Source organism: Camellia sinensis, chromosome 6 (genome assembly GCF_055761805.1).
Source record: "Camellia sinensis isolate YWXY chromosome 6, ASM5576180v1, whole genome shotgun sequence".
In the NCBI taxonomy this organism is placed as follows: domain Eukaryota; kingdom Viridiplantae; phylum Streptophyta; class Magnoliopsida; order Ericales; family Theaceae; genus Camellia; species Camellia sinensis.
Window position 1 is genome coordinate 64,439,070 of NC_138966.1, and position 26,525 is coordinate 64,465,594.

A 26,525-nucleotide genomic window follows, 5' to 3' on the forward strand; every position below is an offset into this window, starting at 1 on the left:
GTGTATTTTTTTTTAGGGTTTGTCATATCGCCGTATCTGTTTCCTGTATCCATATATGTGCTTCCTAACTATGTTATTCAGACTCTTCAAATAAATCAAATACCCATGTCAGACACTCGGACAAGGGTATGGGATATATGTTGGATACTTTTCAACGGATACTTCTTATATAATTGTATATGACACTACTATTATATAGACATATTGTTGTATAATTGTTATAAATGTCTTTTTGATACTGTAAGTTACATATTGCACCATTTTATTTTACATACTTGATTAAAAATATAAGTTTGGCATTATGAGAAGTGTAAAGAGAGAGGAATTCTTGGGTGTGGTGTAAAAAGAAAATGGGTGTAAGGAGTTTATTTGGTGGTATAAGTAGAATCACTCAACATTCTACCTTTGACCAAAAAAAAAGACATTTTTTTTTGAATTATTTATCTAATTTTTTTAAGTAAAAAAAATACTGGATTAAATTGGTTTATTAAATGCTAAAAAAAGAAATTTTTATAATTTATTAAATTCTTTAAATTTATTAGTATACTTTTTTTTACTTCTAATAATTTTTATAGTTTGTAAAATAATTCAAATTAAAAAAGATACACCAAAAAAAGTAGGGTAAAAAGCCTGCCTAAAATTTTTAATAACAAAAAACAATGACCATTTGCCAACTGAATCAACTTAAGTAAAATAAATTTAAAAAAAAATAAAAAACATAACTATTGAAAATTCATTTATCAAATCAATCCTTAAATTATATGTTTGAACCTTTAAAAAGAAGATTAAAAATTAAAAGTTCATATAGAATTTAAGGATTACAAATATTTCAAGATTAGTCAAAGACAAAATTTCAATCACTCTTTATGGTAGTAGTTCTTGTACTTTACCTATTGTCTCACTTTAGTTTTCGTAATTTTAATCGACTCAATTTTCACCATAAATTTTATATTTTGTATCAACTTACTCCAATAAATTACTTTCGTTAGGAATTTTGTTATAAAATGCATGCGAATGCCATTTGACTACTTTCAAGTGTAAAATATACTTTAGTCATTTCCCGTTTTATCTCTATTCTTTATGTGACAAACAATTTGTCTACAACAAACAATCCCGCATCACATACAACTCTACTATCTCCACCATTATCACCTTTGCACCCCTTTGCCACAAATTAACTCCCACATTTCTACCACACTAACAGCCCGTTACCACCAAAAGAATACAACCACAATCATTAAAATAAAAAACAAAACATTTTCAACAAAATCATATTACAAGTTACCAACAAATTAAAATCCTTCCAAAATTAAGATTGTTGGAAAATGAAAAGCAACTACAATGGCATCACTAGTGTAATTGCTGTCAGAGTCTCTACTGGTGAGAGACTTGGTTCCCTTATCCGTAGTCCATTTTTCATCATTCTTACCATATCCCCAAGTTATCCCAAAATTTTGAGTATGATAATTATTTTGTATATATAAGATGAAAAGATTATATGTATTAGGAATTTAATCGATGCAAAACTCCCAACACTAATATGAAAAATTACCTGTAAGCAAGAGCATACCATGCCATACTAGAGCCTAAATCAAGCCATGAGTGGATAGGTTGGGTAGGACCTAGCCCAAGTCACCCATGAGCCATGAACTTTTTAATGAGGCTACTAACACCCACAACCTATATCCTACACCAATGATAATGTCTGTAGTGAAGAAAATGTGACACTACACTAAAACCAGTTTTCTACATTTCCCGCAGACATATATATATATATATATATAAGTACTTTTTATTTTTTTATTATTTTTTTAAAACATTTTTGTTAGCCGTTTATTCTTTCTCTTCCTGGAGAAGGAAAGACAAAGGAAGCCCCACCCTACATAGTCTGGAGTCCTCTCCTCTGACCAAAACGCCCGAATGAACCCTAATAATAAATAAAAGGAAACAAATCAATCTCCCGAATTCAATAAAATGATGCACGGTGGTGGCGATGGTGGTGGTGGTGGCGGCGACAGAGGGAGGGAGAATGAAGGTCTAGGTTGGCTGACTTAGATGATGATGTCCCTTCCTCTCCAACTCAATCTGGCGGCGATCTCTGCCTTAGTCAGAAGAGATGATGACTAATTTTTGAGGAAGGATGAGAGAGTGCCACAGTGGAGCCACCAGGAGACCCGAGACTTCATTGCTATTCGTGCCGAGCTCGAGAGAGACTTTACTGTTGCTAAGCGAAACAAGACTCTTTGGGAGGTTGTCTCCACCAGAATAAGGGAGTTAGGGTATTAGAGAAGCGCTAATCAGTGTAAATGCAAGTGGAAAAACCTCGTCAACAGATACAAGGTATATACATTTATAATGCACCAGGTTTTATTTTTATTTATAGCTCTTAATTTTGTATCTGGAGATGCTATTTTTTATATTTGTTGGATTTTCATGGGAATTGAAGTCTCAGTGCTATTTTATTCAAATTCATGATTCACTAGATATGAATTGCCAGTATTGCACAATTCTTTTCTCATACAAGGTTTATAAATTGGTTCTGTTGGTGGTTCAGTTATGAGGAGTCTGCTACTGCTACATTGATGGTGCCGGGAGAATTTTTTCCTCCCCCCCCTCCTTCCTGTGCATGGAAACCTTTGTAAAAATTGTTTATGCTCATTGATCATTAGTTATGTCTAAATTTAGGTTGGTTATAGAATCGGATCCTAGCATGCGGTGCTTGTAAAAGATTGTTTTCCCTAATCAATGTATCTGTAGAACCAATGGTTGTGAAAAAAACAACCATAACAATCATAGCAATAGTATAAGTAGGCCCCAACCAATCATTTGCTAGAGATGGTTTTCGCAGGTTGTTGTTACACATGTACATCATAATTCAGCTTTTCACTAGCACGTGAATTTATGAAGGTCGCACAAAATTTATGCTAAAAAAAAGAGAAGATAATTTGTGCATTACTTTGGTGAAAGAGTTTTTTGGGTGAGGATCATCTACGATTCTTGGATCTTGCATTGGCAGTTATTGGCTGAGAAATAAGTAGAAAAAATGCAAGTTCATTTTAAACTCTTCTAGAATCAAATGATTAAAGCTACGTATAAGTTAGACTTTGTGTGTGATGGTTTAGCTTTAATATTTCCAAACTTCTAGACTATAATGCTATTAGTAATTCATATTCTTTCTAAGTTATAGTTAAATTGTATTTTTTCCATGCAAATCATTTTACAAGATACTCGTGCAATTATAGTCTAGAATGATGGATTGCACTTGCAAAGAAGACCTATTGTGATCGATGAACCTTATGGACTTTGCTTCTATTTGAAGAACAAAATGAATTTAAGGAAATATGTTTGCATTTACTTTATTGCATCTTAGAGCATTTGATGTACCATGCCCCCTTCTTGTTTGTAATGCCCTCAAAATAAATCCATAATTCATACATTCATGATACAAGAAATTGACAATATATTCAAGAGAATAAAGTGTACATCTATTTATCGGAATATTTATCACAAAAGTATTACATGTTGACAACAAAAGTAAATGCCCTACGGGCTTACAACTTTCCAAGCCAACTTGGTTACAAACAAATAGAGTACTAACTCATACACATTAAGCCCTCAGCTTGAATTCACATGTACTACGTAAAAAGGTAAATAACAAAAAGGGATCTTCAGCCACTAAGCCTCCCAAGCTATGTCCTTGGAGGTGGCATATCACTTGAACCTGAAAATGATGTCCCATATAGGGTGAGTCAATGCCCAGTAGAGATATACTAAATCAAGTATGAGAAATAACTAAAACAATAGCATTTGATATATGGTTGACACTTATAAACCAACTTACAACACGTTTCAATTCGACATCAAGTACATCCATTTTTCATTTCAGTTTCCTTCACTTATACAGTTTCGATTCATAATTATGGCTCAGAACCTAGCCAAACAATGCAATGAGACTATAACACATACTTCACAATTCACATGAGAATATAACTCATATTAAAACACTTCTATACCTCAACACTTCCATATTTCAAGTGATACACAGATTTGCTGTATCAGTGGAGTCCATCCCCTATCTCCTCCCAAATAAGTTTGAGAGTCCATCCCCTATCTCCTCTCAAACCATGGAGTACATCCCCTATCTCCTCCCAAATAATATACATACACAATGTATTTAAACACTTATCATATGCAATGATCAATCAATACACACATTTGCTGTATTATTCCAACCGTCATATTCAATGACATAATCAATGTGATTAGTTTCAGTTTTCCCTAATCATCATACAATGTCTACAACAATCAAGACTATCCTCCACCGATAGCCCAAAGCAGTTATCTCTAAACAGATAATAAATTTATTAACAGATAAAATATCGACATTTTCATATGTGAGTGATTAAATTATCCAACTACACCATTTACTCCCACAATTTTCCAATTTCATGAGTTTCACTTCAATTTCACATTTTCCCAAATTAATTATTCAACATAATTAGGGTATTTTTCCCTTTTTCTCAATATTAGCCCAAAGGCTCAATTTCATCGATTTAACAACAACAATTTCATTTTTCAATGTCTCATACACACATAGATTTTAACATTTGAAAACCCCCCTTTTTATAACCTCAAATCAAACCCTAACTTTCTCAAAATGACTAAGCAACACCATCTAATCAAAATGACCAAAATTTATGTTAAAACTCATAGAATAGAGTAGGTTATCCCTACCTCAAATTTCAGAGCTCAATGGAGAAGATGAAGAAATTCGAAGGTGCTCCAAACCCAAAGATTTTCAGATCAAAATGTAGCCCACACCAAGCTCCACACTTTTTACAAAGGGACTAGGGTAGAAGATCACCAAAACTAGATGATTTTGAAGAGAGAAGGTGTATTCTAGAGAGAGGAGCTCTCAAATGAAGTTTTGAAAAGCTAGAGAGAGAGAGAAGGTCAAAAAGTGATCCAAAAATGGCTTTTCTCAGACTAATATATCACACAGTCCGCTCGAGCGTGGAACGTCCCGCTCGAGCGTCAGACACAGACTCACGCTCGAGCGTGAAAAGCGCCGCTCGAGCGTCGAATGCATACTTCCAGAAGTTTTGCAGACGAAGGTCTCCGCTTGAGCGTGAAAGTGGACGCTCGAGCGTCCGATGACCTGCAGTGAAAAGTACTGAGGATTGAATAATCACGCTCGAGCGTCAAAATGCTCGCTCGAGCAGAGGAACAAAAACAAAGGGCCCACTCGAGCGTCAAAAGCCCCGCTCGAGCGTGAAGGCCAAAATCTGGTCATCAACTCTTGGTTTCCAAACACAACCAACCTGTTTCAAAGCTGCCCAACACAACCCAAGACTCAAATACAAGAGTAAAGGATGGGAATGAGAATAAGACAACAACCAACATCCACGGACCCAAGCCCGGAATACAGTTTAAACAAATAAGGGAAAACCAGGATCGCTATATTGTTCCAAGTACTGAACTCATTGATACAAGAATCCTTTATCGATAGAAACTGACAATCTTAGAAGGAACATGTTTTATTTTCTTCATGAAATTTCTTTGTTGATAGAAATTGACTCTTATTGATATGAGAATCCATCAAGGATAATATGTTCTATAATCATTAAAGACGAGTGAAGCTCTTCTAACTACACACACCAGCACATGCATATATGTACACACATATGCCCTCCAAACAGTTTTGGAAAATGAACTTTTATCGTACTTTTCGATTTCTTTAAATAAATGAGATTTGAATGTCATATTCCTGGTACGTTTGAGTATTTGGTTACTCATCTAATAAATGTTTTTGCTCATTATCCAAGTTCTTTGAGATTTGTTTTATGACACGGTACAAAACAATTTTGATTTGACACATGATACGGTAGGCTACCATTTGCCAACTCTTTGTGTCTATAACTAGAAAGAACTTTGTCCAAGGTCTGAAGTAGTTTAATTTGGGTTATTGTGCATATATTAAGCTTTTGTCTATAGAGAAATACTAATGATTGCCCATTGGACAGTACTTAGGACTGTTTTTGGAACACCCTAAAATAGCCAAAAAGTCACTACAAAAAAGTCGACTCTTCTTTGTACTTTTCTGCATGTCTTTTCGTTTTGTCCATTGTCTATCTATTTATCCACTTCACCTATTTGTTCACATATTTGTTCATGTTATCAGAAATTCAATGCACAATCTCAACATTCAATGTGGATTCCTAAATAATCTCATTTTTCAATTATTCAACCATTTCATTTTACCAAGTTCAATGTTAGCTAGATTTGTAAACATTTATATATTTTGATGCAATGACAAGATGTTATTTGTAACAAGTAGTTTTGTTGGTTGGTTAAATGGTCACATTTTATTCATGAAATGGCTTGGTTTGGTATTAGTCCAGATACAAAAAAATCATTCTATTAGATCAAATGTACTTATTCGATCTAATAAGTACCTTGTGTTAGAATTGAGAAATTCTTTGGATCAGATCTTTAGTATTCTCTTTTTTTTTTTTTTTTACTTGTTTCTACTATTTAGGCATAATACAAGCACCCATTCTTACTAAGAAACTAAAAGAAATATCAAAAACAGAAATACCACTATCTTTGATTTTGGATCTTCCAAATCATTCCCACAAAGAGATCCGGACCCACTCCTCTTTTTTATTTTTTATCCTTCGATAGAAAGATTCATTCTCCTCACAAAAAATAGAAGGAGAGCCAATAAAGATTTCTTTTTCGATTCATCCCTAGAGTTGAATACCTTATTCAAGAATTGTTTTTGATCCAATCCATAGGAATCAATAGAAAAGGCAAATCCTTTATGATACACCAGATCTGGCTCGGTTATTGATAGAGTGAATAGATATTCCATTTCTTGAAATCTCTCTTCTGATTCAAAATCGTGGTGTAACGTGTATCCTTCCTTGTTCCGATCATGGAATAGATGAAATAAATCAAAAGTGGATTTTTGTTCAAGAATGAAATCTTATTGGAACTGTCCATATACGATTCATCGTTCGGAACCATATCACACCCCAAATCTAATGAAATAGGATGAATTGAGATGGTATTTTATAAATAAGTAATTATCTTGAATATATTAACCATTTCTTTATTTTTCGATCGCCTAAAAGCTATCTATCCATGTCATTCTCTATTTGTCCACGTGTTACCAATTTGTCCACATAATCTGTCTATATGTCAATATCATCACCACCACTAGTCGTTGCCGCCAGCGACTCTTTCGGTCATTTTTTCGGAGTTTGTTTTGACACCGGCACTAGTCCAGTGATAATCTATAGGCAATGGGTAAAATTACAAAAAAAAAAACAAAAAAAAAGATCTCCAAAATAATAGTTCTTCTCACTAAATACTTTCATGTCCTTATCTCCACAAATCAAATGTCATATCCCCCTATAGAAATGTATTTATCACCAATTATCTTTATTTTAAAATGTATAAAAATTTTTAGAGATCCTAATTTTTAATAATTATATTCTAAGCCCTAAGTTTCTGATTGTTTCGATTTTAGTTTCTGATTTCACTAAACTTTGCGATTAGGTCCAACGAAACCCTAATTTATTTTCTAGCCCTTATTCAATCACAAATAAGTGTTCGCTACTATTTCATAATTTAGAAATAATTCCTAACACATGAATTTATTTCATTTAAACCATAAGTTTTATTCAATTTTTAAATATTGTATTTTCTTTTTCCTTCTTTAGTTTATTATTTTCCTTGTACTACATATTAGTATATATATATAGTTGTTTTTTTTTTAGCCTTGAAGAAGAAGGTGCTCGGCCACATAGGATATGGCCACTCATCTTGAATTTTTTTAGAGGTTAAAAAAATAAAAAAAAATTAAGAGAGAAAGAAATAAAGCGGAGGTATGAAGAAAGTTGTCAATTCCCTTAATTGGTGGCACCATGTCTTCTACCACAAATTCCAACCCAACAAAACTGAACTAAATCCTTAATTAAGCATGCTTAAATCCCTAATCCACCTCCATTCTATTCATTTCCAATTAAATAGCAAACTAGTTCCATTAAATTCCAACCAAGGGCACCATTACCAGTAAGCTTAAACATGTGGATTGCATCTATCTCACTATCAGAATCACAAAGAGAACCCATCTATGGACTAATAAAACACTTTCTTATGTAGGTAGAGCTCAACTCATTAAGTCCATACTCTTTTCTATTCAGGTTTATTGGTCCTTTTTGTTCATTTTGCCTAAGAAGGTCATTAAAGAGATTGAATATGTTCTTAAAGCTTTTTTCTAATTTGGTCTTGCACTTAAGGAGTCTGGGGCTAAAGTTGCTTGGGTCCATCTTTGTCTTCTTAGGAATTAAGGGGGTTACGGGTTCAAATCTCTTGAAATTTGGAGCAAAGCTGCTGTGGCTAAGCATATGTGGCTAAGCATATGTGGCTTTTACTACCTGAGGGTAATCAGTCTATGTAGTGCCAGTGGATTAAGTCCTATCTTATAAAGGGTAGGTGCTTTTGGAGTCTTAAAATTCCCAATGATCCCTCTTGGATTTGGAGGGAATTACTTGGGCTTAGAAGTGATATCTGATTCAACATATTAGACATAAGGTGGGGGATGGGGGTCACACTTCTCTTTGGTTTGATTACTGGCACTCCCTTGGTCCTCTTTAGTTGAGGTTTGGTTATAGGTTTTGTAATGCCCTGATTTTTAAACAATAATAATATACAATCTTTTTTTAACTAATAACCACTCCATAATAAAAGTTAATATAAAATAAGAGCATAAGTTTGGAAATATCTGTATGGTGACCAAGTACCTCTCTTTCTCCTTGAACTTTTCCAAAATACTACATGTTTACATTAATATAACATTGTTGCAAAATACAATTTATAACACTTATAGTTCAAAGAACTAGAGAGAAAAATACAACTAAACTCCTTAATGGCTTACATCTTTTCAAAACGAGGGTCTTGATTACACAAAAAATAGAATATTATTTAGACAAATCAGCTCAAAAGCTATTTCAAAAAAGGAAAAATCACAAGAGCATCTGTGCTCCGCAAAAGAAATATCCACATCTTCTACTCAACAGGGTAGCGTTCCTTCGTCTTGACCTGAAATATTAATTTTGATAGGAATAAGCAAAGTTGCCTAAAAGAAATACATTTAACAAAGTATAGAAATGTTTGATATAAATATGATCACACCAAAACCCATTTCTTCATACCTTTACGAAAGAATTAAAGCATCGAAGAGCCTTAAATAAAAGCTAATCGATATGTGTCACGACCCAAACTCACCCCCATAGGTGTACGCCGTAACTGGCCAGTAATCCTAGATTATCCAGCCTCAAAGACAGAATTAACAGAATATATAATTAAATATACTGGGCTAAAAGTGGAAGCAAAGTATAAAATTTGTCCATTGAGCAGTGCATACATGCTATGAGCAAAAACACACACAATATAGTACAACTCACACCATAATATTTACAAACATTCATTATATATAGATACATAACCCAAGATCAAAGACTTATAACATAACAGACTGTCCAAAACCAAAGCTTCTTGAGCTCGGCCAAAACAAAAGCTAAATGCCTCAACGTGGAGGTGTAACCAGGGTGGCTTTACAAAAGGGCTGACTCCATGCTTTAATGTTGATCTTCCTGATGCTCACCTACATATATAAATATAAACGGAGTGAGTTGGAAGCCCAATGAGTAATCTCAATGTAATGGGTTAAATGAATAAGTTTCATAACTTATCTAAACAATATAAAGTTTTTGACATAATTGAAGTTTGTTTCGAAAACACACAATAACATATATAGTTTATCAAACCTTTCATAACTTAACACACAGTAAAGTGCTCATGGGCCTTATTCAACTTGTCGAAATACCATACAGAACATTCATATAGAATGACTTCATTCAAAACACCCATATTGGTGACTCATCACTTAGATAACGTATACAGAACATTGCATTGATGGCCCATACAGAACATCACATTTGATGCCTTATACAAAATGCGAAACATCTTAATGGTGCTTTTATATAGAATGCAGGACATCACTTAGATGGCTTATACAGAACATCGCATTGAATACCTTATACAGTATGCGGAACATCTCAATGGTGCTTTTATACAAAATGCAGAACATCACTTAGATGACTTATACTTATTGAGCTCATTGGGAACGTCTTTTAAGTTGTAGATACCATATAGAACGATTACCATCGAGAGCAGACAGAATGTCAATTACATGTAGACTCCATACATAACGATTACTATCGAAATCATGTAGAACAATCATCAAAGATCGATATAATATAGAATGTTTACTACGGTTCAATAACTTATACAGAACCTCACTTACGAGTCATAGACAAAATAGTAGTTTCTGAATAATCAGATCACATTTCATAATCGTTGTTCGGAGGGAAACTCATTCATTCTTTAGCAAATCTCATTTTCAGAAACCTTATCACATTGTACACGATTTGGAGTTTCAAAGCATAACTTGGCATCTCAACTTATTCAAAAATCTTGTCATATCTCATATATTGTACGAAGTATAGGTTTCATAAGTTATCGTATAGAAAAACGAATGTGAAAGTAGTTTATACAAAAATACCGCTACAAAGACATTACTCACCTTGACTAGTTCAATATCCTTCCTCAATGTTCGAACTTACACAGCCATATACATTGTAACACATTGCTCGAATAGAATGATTCTTTCTTCTCTCTTCTAATTCAATTACTTATGTTGGTTTTTCACTTATTAGTTCCCAATGAATCATAATTCATGCCTAGACATGCTCAGAAGAAGATGGGAATGAAGATATGAACATAGAACATCTTTTAACAATTTGCTGAAAAGAGCTTGACCGCTAGAGCGGACCCTTGGTCGCTTAAGCAGACTATGCAATCTACAAATATGCTGACTATGCAGTTTGCAAATATGCTAAATGGTCCTCAAGTGCACTCAAGTGAAGTGATGACCGCTAGAGTGGTCTGTAAAGTCTGTAAAAGTGCTATAGCGATCCCGGTTATCCCTTTACTGTTCTGTTATTTTCCGGATGCGGTTCCGTGGAGTTGGTAGTTGTACCTATCGTGTTGTCAACCTTTAAACTCTGTTGTTTGAGTTTTAGAATGTGTTGGGCTTGGTTGTTACAGGTTGGTAGAGCTTTAGCTCCCATTGTTGTTGTCCAGTTTTTGAATGTTCCGCTCGAGCGGGTCTTCTTGCGCTCGAGAGGGGTTTACACACGTCCAGTATTTCGTGCCTCTGCAAAACTTCTGCAGATGTGTTTTTTTTTTACGCTCGAGCGGTCGCGCTTGAGCGGGTACTCTGGCGCTCGAGCGGGTACTACTTATTAGTGTAAGTTCTGGGAGGGGGAAATCTACGCTCGAGCGGACTGGTTTTCGCGCTCGAGCGGATGTACTTTATTCTTGTGTCTTGGCGCTCGAGCAGGTATTATTGCGCTCGAGCGTGTCTAGCTTTTTGTCCTTGACGCTCGAGCGTTGTGGTCTCCGCTCGAGCGGGAGAGTCGTATATCAGTTGGCAGCTAGGCTATTTTAAATCACTTTTTGCATTCTCTCTCTCTCTCTCTTACTTTTCCAAAAGGCCATTTGAGAGCTCCTCTCTCTAAAACCATAACTTCTCTCTAAGTATTGATCTAGCTAGGGTGTTTTCCTCACCTTTGGTCTTCACAAAAGTTGGGTTAATCATCGAGGGCTTTACCTTGATCCGAAAATTTCGAATTTTGGAGCACGTTGAGTTTCGTCATCTTCTTCGCTTGAGCTCCGAATTTGAGGTAGGGATATCCTACTCCATCTTATGAACTTTGTCTTTGAATTTTGGCATTTTGATATGTTTGGAGTCGTTGCGTAATTTTGAGAAAGTTTGGGTCTTTGTGTGATTTTACAAAGTTGGGGTTTCATTTATTATTACCTATATGCATCTTGGGCATAGAGAGATGAGAAGAATGTTGGATTATTGATAGAAATGAAACCTTAGGGTTGTTTCGTTAATTATGGGAAATGCCCTAATTGCATTGTTAAACCAATTTGTGAAATAAATGTGAGAAATGAGAAATGGAATTGAAAATGTTGGGATTGGGAATGTGTGGGATTAAAGGGTGCAGTTGGGTTATTCATCACTCACCAAATTGAAATGTCAATATTTTACCCATTTGGCGTATTTATTCTCTGTTTAGAAATAACTGCTTGGGGCTATCGGTGGAGGATAGTTTTGATTGTTGTAGACAATGCATGATGATTTGGTAAATTAAAACTAATCGATTAAGTGTACTATTGAATATAGCGATTGGAATAATACATTAACCTTATGTATTGATTGGTTGTATATGATAACTGTTTGTATACATTGTTTGTGTGGGAGGAGAAAGGGGCTGTACTCCACGGTTTATTGGAAGAAAGGGGCTGGACCTCTAAACCGGAAGGTTTATTGGAAGAAAGGGGCTAGACCTCTAAACCAGAAATTGAAGTGCAGATACAACTCATATGCTTATCTATTGAAGTGCAGATACAGCTCATATGCTTATTTTTTGATGTATTGATACAACTTGTATGGTTATCTGTTGATGTATTGATATAGCTAGTATGCTTATCTATTGCGAAATGTAAATGCTTAATATGAGTGTCTGTCTCATATAGGTTGTTTGACCAGGTTCTGAGTCATAGTCATGAATTGAGAATTGGATAAGAAACGGAAAGTGAATATAACATGGGCATGATTGTCGTGAAACTGTAACACGGTATAAATTGGAATATAAGTGTGGACCAACCATTGAATGCTATTATCTTAGTCATTGTTTATAGTTGGTTTAGTGTATTTCTACTGGGCTGTGGCTCACCCTATATGGGACACCATTTTCAGGTACAGGAAGCATGCCACCTCCAAGGACGTAGTTTGAGAGGCTAGAGGCAGACTGATAGCTTTTGTTGTTTTGCTTTCTTTGATGTATTATATGTAAATTCAAGCCAAGGGCTTAAAATGTGTTGAGTTAGTACTCTTCTCTTTTTGTAACCAAGTGTTAACTTGGAAAGCTGTAAGCCCGTAGGGCATTTGTTTGTTAGTAGCATGTAATATTTCTGTAAGAGCTACTCTAATTAATAGAAAGATATTTATTTCTCGTACATCATTGCATGTCTAAAATGATGGGTTTTATGTATTATTTTGAGGGCGTTACAAGTGCTGGAAGCTCGCAATGTGCGCTTGAGCAGAATATCCACCGCTCTAGTGGTCTGTAGAATTCATGGGTTTTCCATAACATAATTTGAGCTCCAAACAAGCATTATAACATGTAGAAGCTTTCATGGCTATTCCAAACTCATGAAAACACATTGATAATTATAAAAACATTTTAGAAAACTCAAATACATGATCATTCATAAATTATTTGCTCAAAACCTCATGAATTTACCAAAATTGAACTCAAACCTTCATGCATGTGAGAATTAATTTCAGAACTCTTTTCATGGCTTTCCAAACATGAAATTAAGCGTTCAAAACTTATGAAACATTATGCATGTGCAAAATAACTTTCAATTTCATCATGGATCATAGAATGCAAATCCAAAATATTAGAAATCTACATATTCATGCATTATGTAAAGTTACAACACGTGCGGGGGCCCATGGCCACACGTGCGGGGTTGGGCCGCATCTGCGGGAGGCCAAGCCACACATGCGGGAAGAGGGAAGACAGTTTGTGTTGCATTCTGCAATATATGCACGTGCGTGAGGGAGGTACGGGAAGTGTCGCACGTGCGGGGAAGGCGCGCCGCACGTGCGGGGATGGACGCTGCACGTGCGGGATCTAGGCAGTCTGAAAACCCTGTTTTTCTACTCCTTTGGTCCGAATTTGTATCACGTTTGGGGCTTTCCTCTTTCACTCAAAACCTCATATTCTCTCCTCTTTCTCTCTAAAAACCCTCATCCAACACATCAAACCCTTGATTTCTTGGGATTTCTTGAGCCTTGGACCATCACCATCCTCTAATCTTGAAGATCAAAAAGCTAGGGCTCCTCTTGGTGTAGTGGAAGTTGGGGAAAATCATCAATAAAAGCTAGGGTTTCACTTTCCTTCTTCATCAAGCTTGAGGTAGGGACATTCTTGAGTTATATATACAAGTTTTGCTATCTTGATGGTAATTTTAAGAGTTTTCTTCTAGTGATTTGTTGATTTCAAACTTTGTGATTTAAAAATGTAGAGAACTTTGAATGTGGGTTCATATCTCTTGTCTTTTGCTATATCTTGAGGGTTTCCCTCTATTAAACTCTTGAAAGTTAGTTGATGGAGTTTTTCTAGAAAAAAAAAATGAGGAAGGTTTGTTTTAAATCAAAACCCTAGAAATTGAAGTTTTGAAACAAAATGGAAAATGCCCTTGAAATTATTTGTTTTGTGTGTGTGTGTGTGTGTGTGTGTGTGTGTGCGTGTTTGGAGATGAATGAGGATAAGTTTCATCAAATGATTAGCAAAATGGCGATATACTTGATATTTGAGAAAAGTGATGTCATTTTAACACTATCATTAACACTTGAATATGTAATATTGTGAATGGAGATTGGATACATCATGGGTTATGAGAATTTTAATTGTTGGAGATTTATAGTTGTGAACATGTGTTTGTTGACATATGGTGGTGTTGTGAAGGAATATTAAAAGGAGTAATTGAGAAAGAAATTGTGAATATTCTTTTTTGAGGCATTTTGAAATAAAGAAATGCTATGAGTTAATGATTATTTGCATTCCCTTTTCAATTGAATTTTTATCGTTATTGCACATCTCAGCATGTGTTGGCAAATATTTACTTTGAGAAAGGCTATATTGTAATGAGAACTATGGTAATGTGCAAGGGGTAAATACGTTGGTAAGTCCAGTTAGGGAGTATAGATGACTTAGATAAGTTGGCTTGAGTGTCCATGGTGAAAGACCAGAAACCCGCGCGGATAGGTGTCGAGCCTTCCGGTTAATACCGGTAAAAATGAAAGTTTTGGTAGTACTCGTAGAGTCTACTTGCAGACACCGGCCTAGGGATTGCCAGTGTCGTATTTACCGCCCCTATTGAATTAATATTGGAAGTTTGAAATTGATGAGATCACATGATAATACTGACAACATGGTGATTTTGAAACAAGGCATTGAAATGAATATTTTCCTCATTGATTAACCTTGGCATGGCATTGCAGTTACATTTATTTTTGTGTTGAGGAAAAAGCATAACTGTATATACTTTGTGAGAATTTCTCTACTGGGCTTTACGTTCACCCCTATGGGATTTGGTGCAAGTAAAGATGTGGTGATGTAGACACCCCATTTTTGATTGTTCTCAAGACTTGGACGTCATCATTTGAACATTCGATGATCATCCATGCTCGTGTTCGTTTTACGTTCTCGGAGGTCTTGGCTACGCGCCTTGCCTCAAGATCGCTTAACTTGTCTGTTTTGTGCTTGGTTGTGGACCAAACACTTGTGTTTTTGCTTCTAAGGGAAAAGGGTGGCTTGTTTGCCATACCCTCAACCCACCAGCCAAGGCTTGAAGCCATTGGCCCTGTTTTCTTTCCATCAGCCAAAAGTATTGGCCGATCGGCACTATATTTGGTCAACCGGCACTTATGTTGGTCGATTGGCCTTTTTTGGTGGCCGAACCCTGTTCATCTGCTTTATGCAGATATTTTGTGCCAGTTGGCACAGCTGGCATCCACAATTACCCCCTCCATACACGTGTATGGAGGGATTTTCCCTTTGCTTAGCTTCTCCAAAAAGCTTTGCAAATTGGATTTCTATAAGAGGGGAGGCCCTTCTCCCTTCTCAGGGATTATGAAATTAGGGTTAGAAAAAGTTGTATCTCTCTCTATCTCTATATCTCCCTATCTCTATCATTTGTGTGTGTATTTGTGACCTAAAGTGATTTTTGTTCACATTATTGCACACAAACACCTAGCATTACACCATCCTTGGTTGCTGAGGTTCTAAGGAGTTATTGTTAGGGTTCTTGGAGTGGTTTTGATCAAAGAAAGGTGCTGGTGTTGTGCTCTTGAAAGTGTTCTTCAAGGGTGAGCATTCTTGCTTTAGATACCCCTTTCTTGCTTAGGCTTTTAGCCCTTCTTGCTTATTGTTTTCAGCTTAACTATTAACTGATAAAAATTCTGTTTTTACTTGCTTTAACATGTATCTAGCATTTAGACTACCATGCTTGCATGTTTTGGCTCAACTCCAAGAAGCTTCTAGCCTTGTTTTAACATGCTTGAGCTCTGTTTTCCATTGTTTTGGTCATGCTTACATTGTAACGCCCTCAAAAATAAACCCATAACATCATACATTCATGATAAAGAAAAGAGATTTCATATTACAATCATCAGAGTATTCTTACAAAAGGTATTACATGTTGACAACAAAAGTAAATGCCCTATAGGCTTACAACTTTCCAAGTCAACACTTGGTTACAAAAGGAGAGTACTAACTCTACACAAAGTAAGTCCTTGGCTTGATATACATGTAATACAAAAAAAACAACAAAAAGAAAGGTCTAACAGCCTCAAGCCTCCCAAGCTACGTCCTTGGAGGTGGCATAACACCTGTACCTGAAAATGATGTCCCATATAGATAGGGTGAGCCAACGCCCAGTGGAGATATGCTAAACATAATATGAGCAATAACTAAAACGTGAACATTTGATAAATGTTTAACTCACATAAATCAATTCACAATTCCTTTCAATTACATGACCGATATGTCCATGTTTCATTTCATTTCCCATTACTTATCCAGTTCTCAATTTATGAATAAGGCTCAGAACCTGGCCAATAATTTAATGAGACTATAGCTCATATCAACAATACTTCCATACTTCACAATAGATACACATATTTGCTGTATTAGTAACACATTCAAACATTTCCATACTTCACAATAGATACGCATATTCGCTGTATCAACACTTCAATAGATACACATATTTGCTGTATCAATGGAGTCCATCCCCTATCTCCTCCCAATTAATATCCGGTTTAGGAGTCCATCCCCTATCTCCTCCTAAACCGTGGAGTACATCCCCTATATTCTCCCACACAACACGATGTATATAAACACATATCATATACATAATCAACCAATACATAAATTTGATGTATTATTCCAACCGTCATATTCAATGACATATTCAATTGATAAGTTTTAATTCACCTAATCATCATGTAATGTCTACAACAATCAAGACTATCCTCCACCGATAGCCCAAAGTAATTATTTCTAAACAAATAATAATTATATAGACAGATAATTTGTCAACAATTTCCAAGGTGAGTGATTAAGAATTCCAACTCCACCATTCTATCTCATGATGAACCAATTACATTATTTCCAATTCAATTTCATATTCCGTTAACAAACGTCATTATTTACACTAATGACCCAAATATACCTAAACATAGCACTTTTCCCCTTTTTCTCAATATTGACCCAAAGGTCCAAATTTTATCAACAACATCAATAACCTCCCTTTTTGACCCAAAACACATATGTTTGAATCAAAAGAACAAAAACCCCTCTTTCCAATATAACACATCTCAAACCCTAACTTCCCAAAACCAAACCATTTATACAAAAACTCAACATTTAGGCTAAAGCCCATAAAGATGAGTAGGAATCCCTACCTCAAGAGATGAGACTCAAAGGAGATGATGAAGAAATCTCGGAATGCTCCAAAACCAAGATTTTCAGATTGATAGGAAGCCCAAACTAGGCTCTACACTCCTTGCAAAGACACTAAGGGAGTAGATCACTCAAGCTAGATCAATCCCTAGAGAGAAGGTATATTCTAGAGAGAAAAGCTCTCAAAAGATGGTCTATAAAAGTAAGAGAGAGAAAGGAAATGTGAAAAGTGATTCAAAATCACGCAGCTGCCAACTGATATACGACTATCCCGCTCGAGTGAAGAATAGGACGCTCGAGCATCAAACACAAGAAACTGAACCTGCTCGAGCGCAAAAAGACACGCTTGAGCGCCAAGACACAAAAATAAAAAACACCTGCTCGAGCGCAAAGAGGAACTCGTTCGAGCGTAGATTACACTCGTCCAGTACTTTTACAGACAATGAACACCCGCTCGAACGCTAAGAGGACCGCTCGAGCGCGACCCGCTCGAGCGTGAAAAACGCACCTGCAGAAGTTTTACAAAGGCACAAAATGCTGAAAGTGTGTAAACTCCGCTCGAGCGCAAAGCGACCCGCTCGAGCGGACCACCAAAAATCTGGGCAACAAGGAATGGGACTAAAGCTCAACCAACCTGTTCGAAACACGCCCAATACATCCTAAAACTCAAATATATGGAATTAAAGGATATCAACACAACATATACAACAACCGACTCCACGGGACCTAAGTCCGGATACAACAATCAGAGAAGGAAGAACCAGGATCGCTATAACTTGTTTTGTATAGCTACCATGCAATCTAGCTTGTTAGCTTTGGGTGTTTGAGTCACTAGCATGCTCTATTCGGATCATTTCAGTGGTTTGGCATCACTTGTAATATTATTTCAGTCCATATAGTATGCTCATGTACTTGCATTTGTCACTCTTTTAATGCTTTAAAGGGTTTGTGTTTTATGCCTCATGAATGTGTCATTGTGTATGCCACCGTGCTTAGGTCTTTGGGATGCCATCTAAGTGAGTTTTTGGGCTTACTTTGACATGCCATAACTCTGTTTTTCATTGCTTAAACTATGCCACGTTTGGTTTTGATAGGTGTAGTGTAACACCCTCTTTGGTAGCCTTGCATGCCTCATGTTTTGGCATTATGTTTTAACTTGTGTTGGCTAGTTTCGAGCTTGCTTTCGGTCTTGTTTGGACCTGCCTTAGGATTGTTTTAGGTCCTCTTGGCCCTTTGGGGTTTCTTTGTATAGCCATGGTTTGACCCCTTAGGCTAGCTTCAAGCTTTAAGCTTTCTTGCATGCTTTGCTTGTGTACTTTGGTCGGTTTGGCACCTCTCCTAACATGATTTCAGAGCTTAACATGTTTGCCTAATATCCATGTTTGTCTCCCTTTAATCGTTCTTAAAAGTTGCTCTACAATGCTTAGGGTAATGGACTATTAGCATGCATGTTTATATGTGTATTTCATGCCTTTGTTTCATCACTTTGGCCACTGATTTGGACCTATTTGAGAGCTGTCCATTTTGGTTTAAGTTATCGCATGTTGTTGCATGCTTGCCGTGCATGTTGTTGCATACTTGGCCTATTGCATGTTGTTGCATGCTTGAGTTATATCGCATTTGGCATGCCCCTTTTGTTAAGTTGCTTTGCATGTTTGCATATATTGTCCCTTGCATGTTGTTGCGTGCTTGCCCCACATGTTGTTACATGCTTGCCTATCCTTGAATGTTGCCACATGCCTTGCATGTTTGCATGCTTGTTTAGGTTGCATTGCATTTGGCATGCTTATTAACATTAGCCTTGTATGGCATTGTCCTTGACATGCTTCATGTTGCATTAGTTTTGCTTGCATGTTTGCATCCCTTGCCTCTTGATCAAGTATGATAGAGGTTGGGGTCCGTTATGTGTTTTTTTTGTGCATTTCATCCCATATTGAATTGCACATTTGGCTTCTTTGGCCATCATGCATCGAAATGCGTGATTAGTGGTCCGAGGGTCGAGGACTACACTCCTTTGAGTCTCAAACATGATAAGGAGGGTGGTCGTGCAAACATTGCCTTGTAAATGTATTGCCATGCTCTGTTTCCCATGGCCGATGGCTCTATCTCTTGGCCGATGGACTCTCAAAAAGTCCCCAAGCTGGTTCAGAAGTGTCACAGAAGTTGGCACAGTTTTCAGAGGTACAGAGCAGTGTAAACAGAGGCAACATGTGACATGGCGATGGATTTCCGAGCGAAGCCGTCCGAGCACGCATGCATCCCTCTTCCCGAGGCTATTTTTACTGTTTTCATAGCTTAATTGATTGGTTAATTAGTTAAGTGTTGTGTAATAATTAATTAGCTTGTTAGTTAGTTAATTATGTAATTTGTATTATTCTTTCGGTCCCTCCGTCGAGAGGGTGCAATTGTGTAATAAGCGTGCGTGTGTGTGATGCATGTCTTCCAACCTCCACTTGTTTCTCCCTTTTACTTAACCGCTTACGATGGTTAGTTCTAGGGCATATTTCAATTAGCATCCTTATGCTATGCATGTTTGCATCATTCATCTGTATTGCATGCACGGGGCTCGGCGCATCATACTAACTGCATTGTATTTCAATTCTAAGTTGAATACATGTATCGAATTGTCGCATCTCACATGCCATTTTAGACTAGCCGAGCCTATTCTAGTTGCATTTTGTATGTGATGCATTAGCCATCTTAGCATGGACTTGGATCATACATTGATTACTAACATGTTCATTGTTTTGGCTCGGAGTACACTGTGAGTGTTTATGCTTTAGCATCTCGCATGTATGTGAGTGTCAACATGATAGCATGCTTGCCATGAGACTAATTGCTTATGTGATATAACTGCCTGAATGCCTGTGGGTGAAGGTTGGATTGCTTGAATTGGGACAATTCATTGAAATTCGCATTTTTAGCCTACTTGCGAGTAGCAAACTTCAAACCATTTCCAAACAAACATGAGATGTTTTGTTCCAACTTAGGCGATCTAGTCTATACTTGTATGATGTGCGCATCACGTAGTAAGCTAGCTAATAACCGGAATAAGAACACATGTGTTTTTAAAAACAAGATATCATGCTTAGTACAGGCCGATCTTCGGATCGGGCGAGCGGGGGTGCTCATAGATGACCTTCCCTAATCGTACCCAAGTTCCTGAGCCGAGGTAACTTTGGTGATGATGGACACGTGGCCTTAGGCAATGAGTCAGGGTTTTCTAAATTTCCCCAAAACAAAATATTTAGGTGGCGACTCTGTATCTCGCAAAATAGTCCATGTTTGGCACTTCTTTCTTAAAAATCAGTTTTTCAAAACGATTTGCCGAATTTGGACTCTTTGGTGATTTATCAGTCTCGCATTGCACTTCGCGGGATTAGATTCAGAACCGTGACATTAGAGTCCGAACTGTAGAAGCATGAGGCCCTCGGGGCACGTCTACAGGTGATCCTGCCGAGTTGATGTCGTGAACGTGATTGTGAAGAGTGCTTGCTCTTATATTTTGTGTAAATTTTTGTAAAGCCAAGGGCTAATGTGTATGGGTCCAAGAGACCATTTTGTATTGCCAGGTTATTGCCTTGGAGCATGTAAGCCCTTGAGGGCCTTATTCTTTTGGTTTGATGATTTTACATGCCATAGATTCATGTACTAGTTTATCAATGAATGTATAACCGCAGGTGAGATTACCTTGTAAAACATTTGACCTTATGTAATGGGATTTGGTTAATATCTTATTTGGAAGTGGGTAGTTCATGTTGAATTATTTCGGGGCGTTACACTTGACATCCTTTTACAAAATACATGCAAACGATCATGTTAATTCCATGAACTCAACTTCAAATCTCATTATCTTCAAGAATTTAGGGTTAAATTCTTACCTAGAGCCTTCAAATACTCTAATTCTTACACCATCTTAACCAACTCTAGCTAATTCTCTAAGTTTCTCTTCAATCTTTTCTTCTCTCTCTAGAATGAGAGTTCTCTCTCTCTCTCTCTCTCTCTCTCTCTCTCTAAGATGAAATCTCATAATTTTGCACTTAGAGTGAAGAAGTTGAGCTCAAATGAGCTTTCACAAAACACTTATATATAGTTATGGTTGGCTTAATACATTAATTAGAACATTAGGCTAATCAAATACAACTTAATTAATCAAACTTACCAAATGGTTCTAAAAATTCCAATTAGTCCATTCATGTAGTCAATTTCGATTTCTGAAATCATTTAAGCCATCAATTTCGAATTCCAAATAGGAATCACAACAGATAGTTTTCAAATCAAATAGATATACACAAATTAATCACATGGCGTATGTCGGAATTAAAACTTAACACATAATTAAATAAATGTAATCATGATATGCATGCTGGGGTCATCACAATATATCTGTAAATTTTTCTAAGAACAATCCAACATTTTTTGTCTTTATATGTAACGCCCTCAAAATAATACTGTAATTCATTCATTTATAACATCCATAAACATTGGAGAATAAAATATATCTATTTATCAGAGTGTTCATTACAAAAAAAAATATTACATGTTGACAACAAAAGTAGATGCCCTACGGGCTTACAACTTCCAAGTCAACACTTGGTTACGTCAAAAGAGGGTCAGAAGCCCTTTACATATAAAGCCCTTGGCTTGGAAATAAAAACATGTTTACATATAACAAAACAACCAAATGGAGACTTCAGTCCCAAAACCTCCCAAGCTAAGTCCTTGGAGGCGGCATGACACTTGTACCTAAAAATGATGTCCCATATATGGTGAGCCCAAACCCAGTAGAGATATGCTAAATATAATATGAGAATTAACTAAAACATTAGCACTCGATAAATGACCCACAATTCCAAACCATCTCATATTCTTTCCATAATCAATTAACATAGAATATGAGATGGTTTACACAAGTGTTAAATAATCAATTAACATTAAATTCAATTAGGGCATTAATCTCCATGTTCTCAAATATTGCCCCCGAGGCCAAATTTCACTCATATTCCACAATCAACCCCAATTTCAAGTCTTTCACATATATTAAACTCAAGAATGGAAAACCCCTCTTTTCAATAATTTCAATTTCAAACCCTAACTTTCTAAAATTTCCATATTCCACCATTTATACAAAATGACTAAAATTTATGTTAAAACTCATAAGAAGGAGTAGAGTATCCCTACCTCAAAGTTAGGAGCTCAAAGGAGAAGATGAAGAAACTTGAAAGTGCTCCAAATCCAAGATTTTTCGGATCAAAACGTAGCCCAAACCAAACTCTAACTTTTATACAAAGGGACTAGGTAGAGAACCACTAGAACAAGGTGTATTTGTAGAGAGAGAGTGTATGTAAAGAGAGAGAGAGAGTACCGGATCTAGGGTTTGAATGAAAAAGATGATGAAAAAGTGATGTATAACACGCTGCTGCCAACTGATATATTCGAGGCTCGCTCGAGCGAAGGAGTGGTCCCTTGAGCGATCAGACACAAAAGGACCTCGCTCAAGCGCAAGAAGCGTCGCTCGAGCGAACAATGCGAAGCTTCAGGTCTGCAACCCAGAAGCACGCTAGAGGGCAAGAGTGCTCGCTCGAGCGAAGAAACACAAAACATAGAGCTCTCTCACTCGAGCGACAAAAGCCTCGCTCGAGCGAAGAATACTAACCTTCAGGTTCTTCACAGACGCAGACGCACGCTCGAGCATGAGAGTGCTCACTCGAGCGAAGAGACACACCACACAAATCTCGCTTGAGCAAAGGAACCCTAGATCGAGTGAAGGAACTAAAACCCAATGCTCGCTCGAGCGACAAAAGCCTCGCTTGAGCGAAGAAACCAAAATCTGAACAACAACCATTTGTTCTACTCCCAACCAACCTGCTCAAACTTAACCAATACATCCTAAAACTCAAATACAAAGAATTAAAGGATGGAAACAAGATAAAGACAACAACAACACTTACGGAACCGAGTCCGGAACATGATAAATAATGAAGGAAAATCGGGATCGCTATATTATATGGATGGGCAAGTGGGTACCTCAAACCTTTCACATTTGTTATCCTTACATGATCAAGCACGTAGACACCTCAAAACATTTTCTACATTTATTGTCCTTACACGATTGTCCATGTGGGCACCTCAAAACATTTTCCACATTTTATCATTCTCACTTGATCTTCACTCCTAATGCAAGGTTTTGGATGGATCCTTGGTAAAAATAGAAGAATAAAGTGTTTGGGACTAGGATTTTCAAAAGTAGGGAAAAGCAAAGAGAAGAAATGAAAAAGTGGAGTAGAAATTGATTTTTAATTGGTTGACTCTAAATAGACAGCTTGAGCGGTCAATCCACCACTCAAGTGGTGTGAGAGCAAGAATTGCTAGCACGGTGACTTGGTTGCTCAAGTGAAAAATCTCCCTTCCTCGAATTTCAGACATGCAAACGGAGATACTGGTTATCTATTTCACCATTTGAGGGGTAATTACACCACTCGAGTGATCTCCATTTTCTCAGAACATTATAAGAAGCCTTCAGCGATCTGAGATCTTCGGCGATGCATGTGAAGATAGAGAGAGGGTGACAGAATAGAGAGACAAAGATGTAAGATGTGAGGAGATATATATATATATATATATATATGATATAAAATCAATGCGTGAGAGAGGTGGAGTAAATGGAGGGGTAATTTAGTGATTTTATAAGAGCTTGTCCTTATGGACAAAGTGTTTCAGTGCCTGAACCTTCAGACAAAAAAAATCTAAAATTGGATTTATCAATCAAGTGCCCTAGATAGTATTCAAATATTAAATTTATATTTTTTAACTTTTGAGCAGTATTTTTTTAATATTATAATTATAATTATTTTTTTACTTTGTAATACCACTTAATCTAGAGACACTTAAAAAATATAAATTGGGAAAATTACAGAAAAAACCCCAGGGTTTAGTGTCTTTTTCAAATTAAACCCCAGGTTTTCAATTGTGACAATTTGTACCCCACCATTCCACCCGTGTTTCAATTCGATCCCCTCGTCCATCTCCGTCTCTACCAGTTAACGAAAGATTGATTTGGGCACCAAAATTTCCCTAATCTTCACGATTTAGGGCAAAAGACACCCCTCCATTTTCCAGCCCATCTCTCTTTCTCCAAAGTCCACTTCGAAGACACCACCACCAATTTCCGATTGATCTCCGGCGCCTCCATCAGTGCCAACACTTCCCACCCCTCTCTCCACAGCCTTGGTCAATCTCCACAGCTACAACTCCATCAATCGAGCCTCTATTTTCGAGAGCTCCACCTCTTTCGCTTCCATTCTTCTCTAACCCATTCCCCAGAATTCAATGAGCTTAGGTCTTTTGTCGCCCAATTCCTAGGAAATTTCAGGTTTTGAGCCCAATGGAGAGGGGGTTCATGTTAGGTTTTGTCGGGACCTCTCGATCGTGAAATTTTCTCGAGCCTCTCGAAAAGGGTAGTGATGATCATTTCCAGAGGAGCTACACTCATGGGGGTTTTACTTTTCGACCCAGATCGAGAAAAGGGTCGTTGATTCGGGTCCTGCAGAGAGCGATATCGAAGACGATTTCACAAGGGTAGAATTTTGATTGTTGCGCCGATTAAAGGGGTTGTTTCTGTAAAAGAACAAGATTGGATTGTTGGGTGTGAAAAGTAAAATGAGTTGACAATCAGCAGCGTGAATCTAAGCACTGATGGTAGTTTAGATGATGATGATTGAATGGGTAGTCAGAATCTTCAATGGGCACAAGGAAAGGCCGGTGAGGATCCAGTTCATGTCGTTGTTTCGGAGGAACATGGATGGGTTTTCATTGGAATTTACAGTGGGTTTAACTGTCCTGATGGACCTAATTATCTTCTCTCTAATCTCTACTCTGTTGTTCATTAGGAGCTCAAGGGTTTGTTGTGGGATGACAAATTTGAGTCCTCTAATCCCAATTCCTCTGTTCCATCTGAAAACTCAAATTCGGAAAATGGAGGGGTGTCTTTTGCCCTAAATCGTGAAGATTAGGGCAATTTTGGCGCCCAAAGCAGTCTTCTGTTAACTGATAGAGACGAAGATAGACAAGGGGATCGGATTGAAACATGAGTGGAATGGTGGGGTACAAATTGTCACAATTGGAAACCTAGGGTTTAATTTGAAAAAGGCGCTAAACCCTGGGGGGTTTTTTTCTGTAATTTCCCCGTATAAATTTTACGTAAAAATCAATTAAAAATTCATTAAATATTAAAAAAAAAACAATCATATTTTCTTAATATTTATTAAAAATTTTAAATATTTCTATCACAAATAAATTATTTGAAAAAAATAATATTAAAAATATATTAATTCATTTTATTTAATAATTTAATCTATTAATCATATCACTAAATGTCTAATCCCACATATTTTCCTTCCTTGCTAGTCCAATCAAGGAGGGAGATTCCTAACAACAATATTACAAACCTAGTCTTATCAACCCAGAATTTACCCCAAAAAAGAAATCAATAGCTCAGATTCATTTCATATGTGAACTCCACCCTTCATCAATTCAATCTTCACCAAACAAATACATTCGATATAAATTTGAGATTCGTAAGGGTGGGTTCCTAACATTTTTCGGATTGCTAATCTTCTTGGAATGTTAAACCCATCACGATCTTTTACACCCAAGCACTCTCTATATGGCCCTCCCTTACTATTAGTCCAATTCCCTCACTCAGAGAGCCAAACAAATATGATCAACATGTGTTGTACATACCGTTCAAAAAAACATGTGTTGTATGTGTTGTCTAGTCTCACGTGCTAACAATTAGTAAGAGTACTATTGTCAATAAATAAATAAAATAAAAAATCCATGATG

At 36.7% G+C, this 26,525-nt stretch overlaps 1 pseudogene; it reads left to right on the plus strand.

Annotated features, from left to right (window-relative positions):
* The first annotated feature begins 1,325 nt into the window (after positions 1 to 1,325).
* On the plus strand, positions 1,326 to 25,693 carry LOC114265044 (putative protein phosphatase 2C 23 pseudogene; annotated as a pseudogene).
* Positions 25,694 to 26,525: the final 832 nt, after the last annotated feature.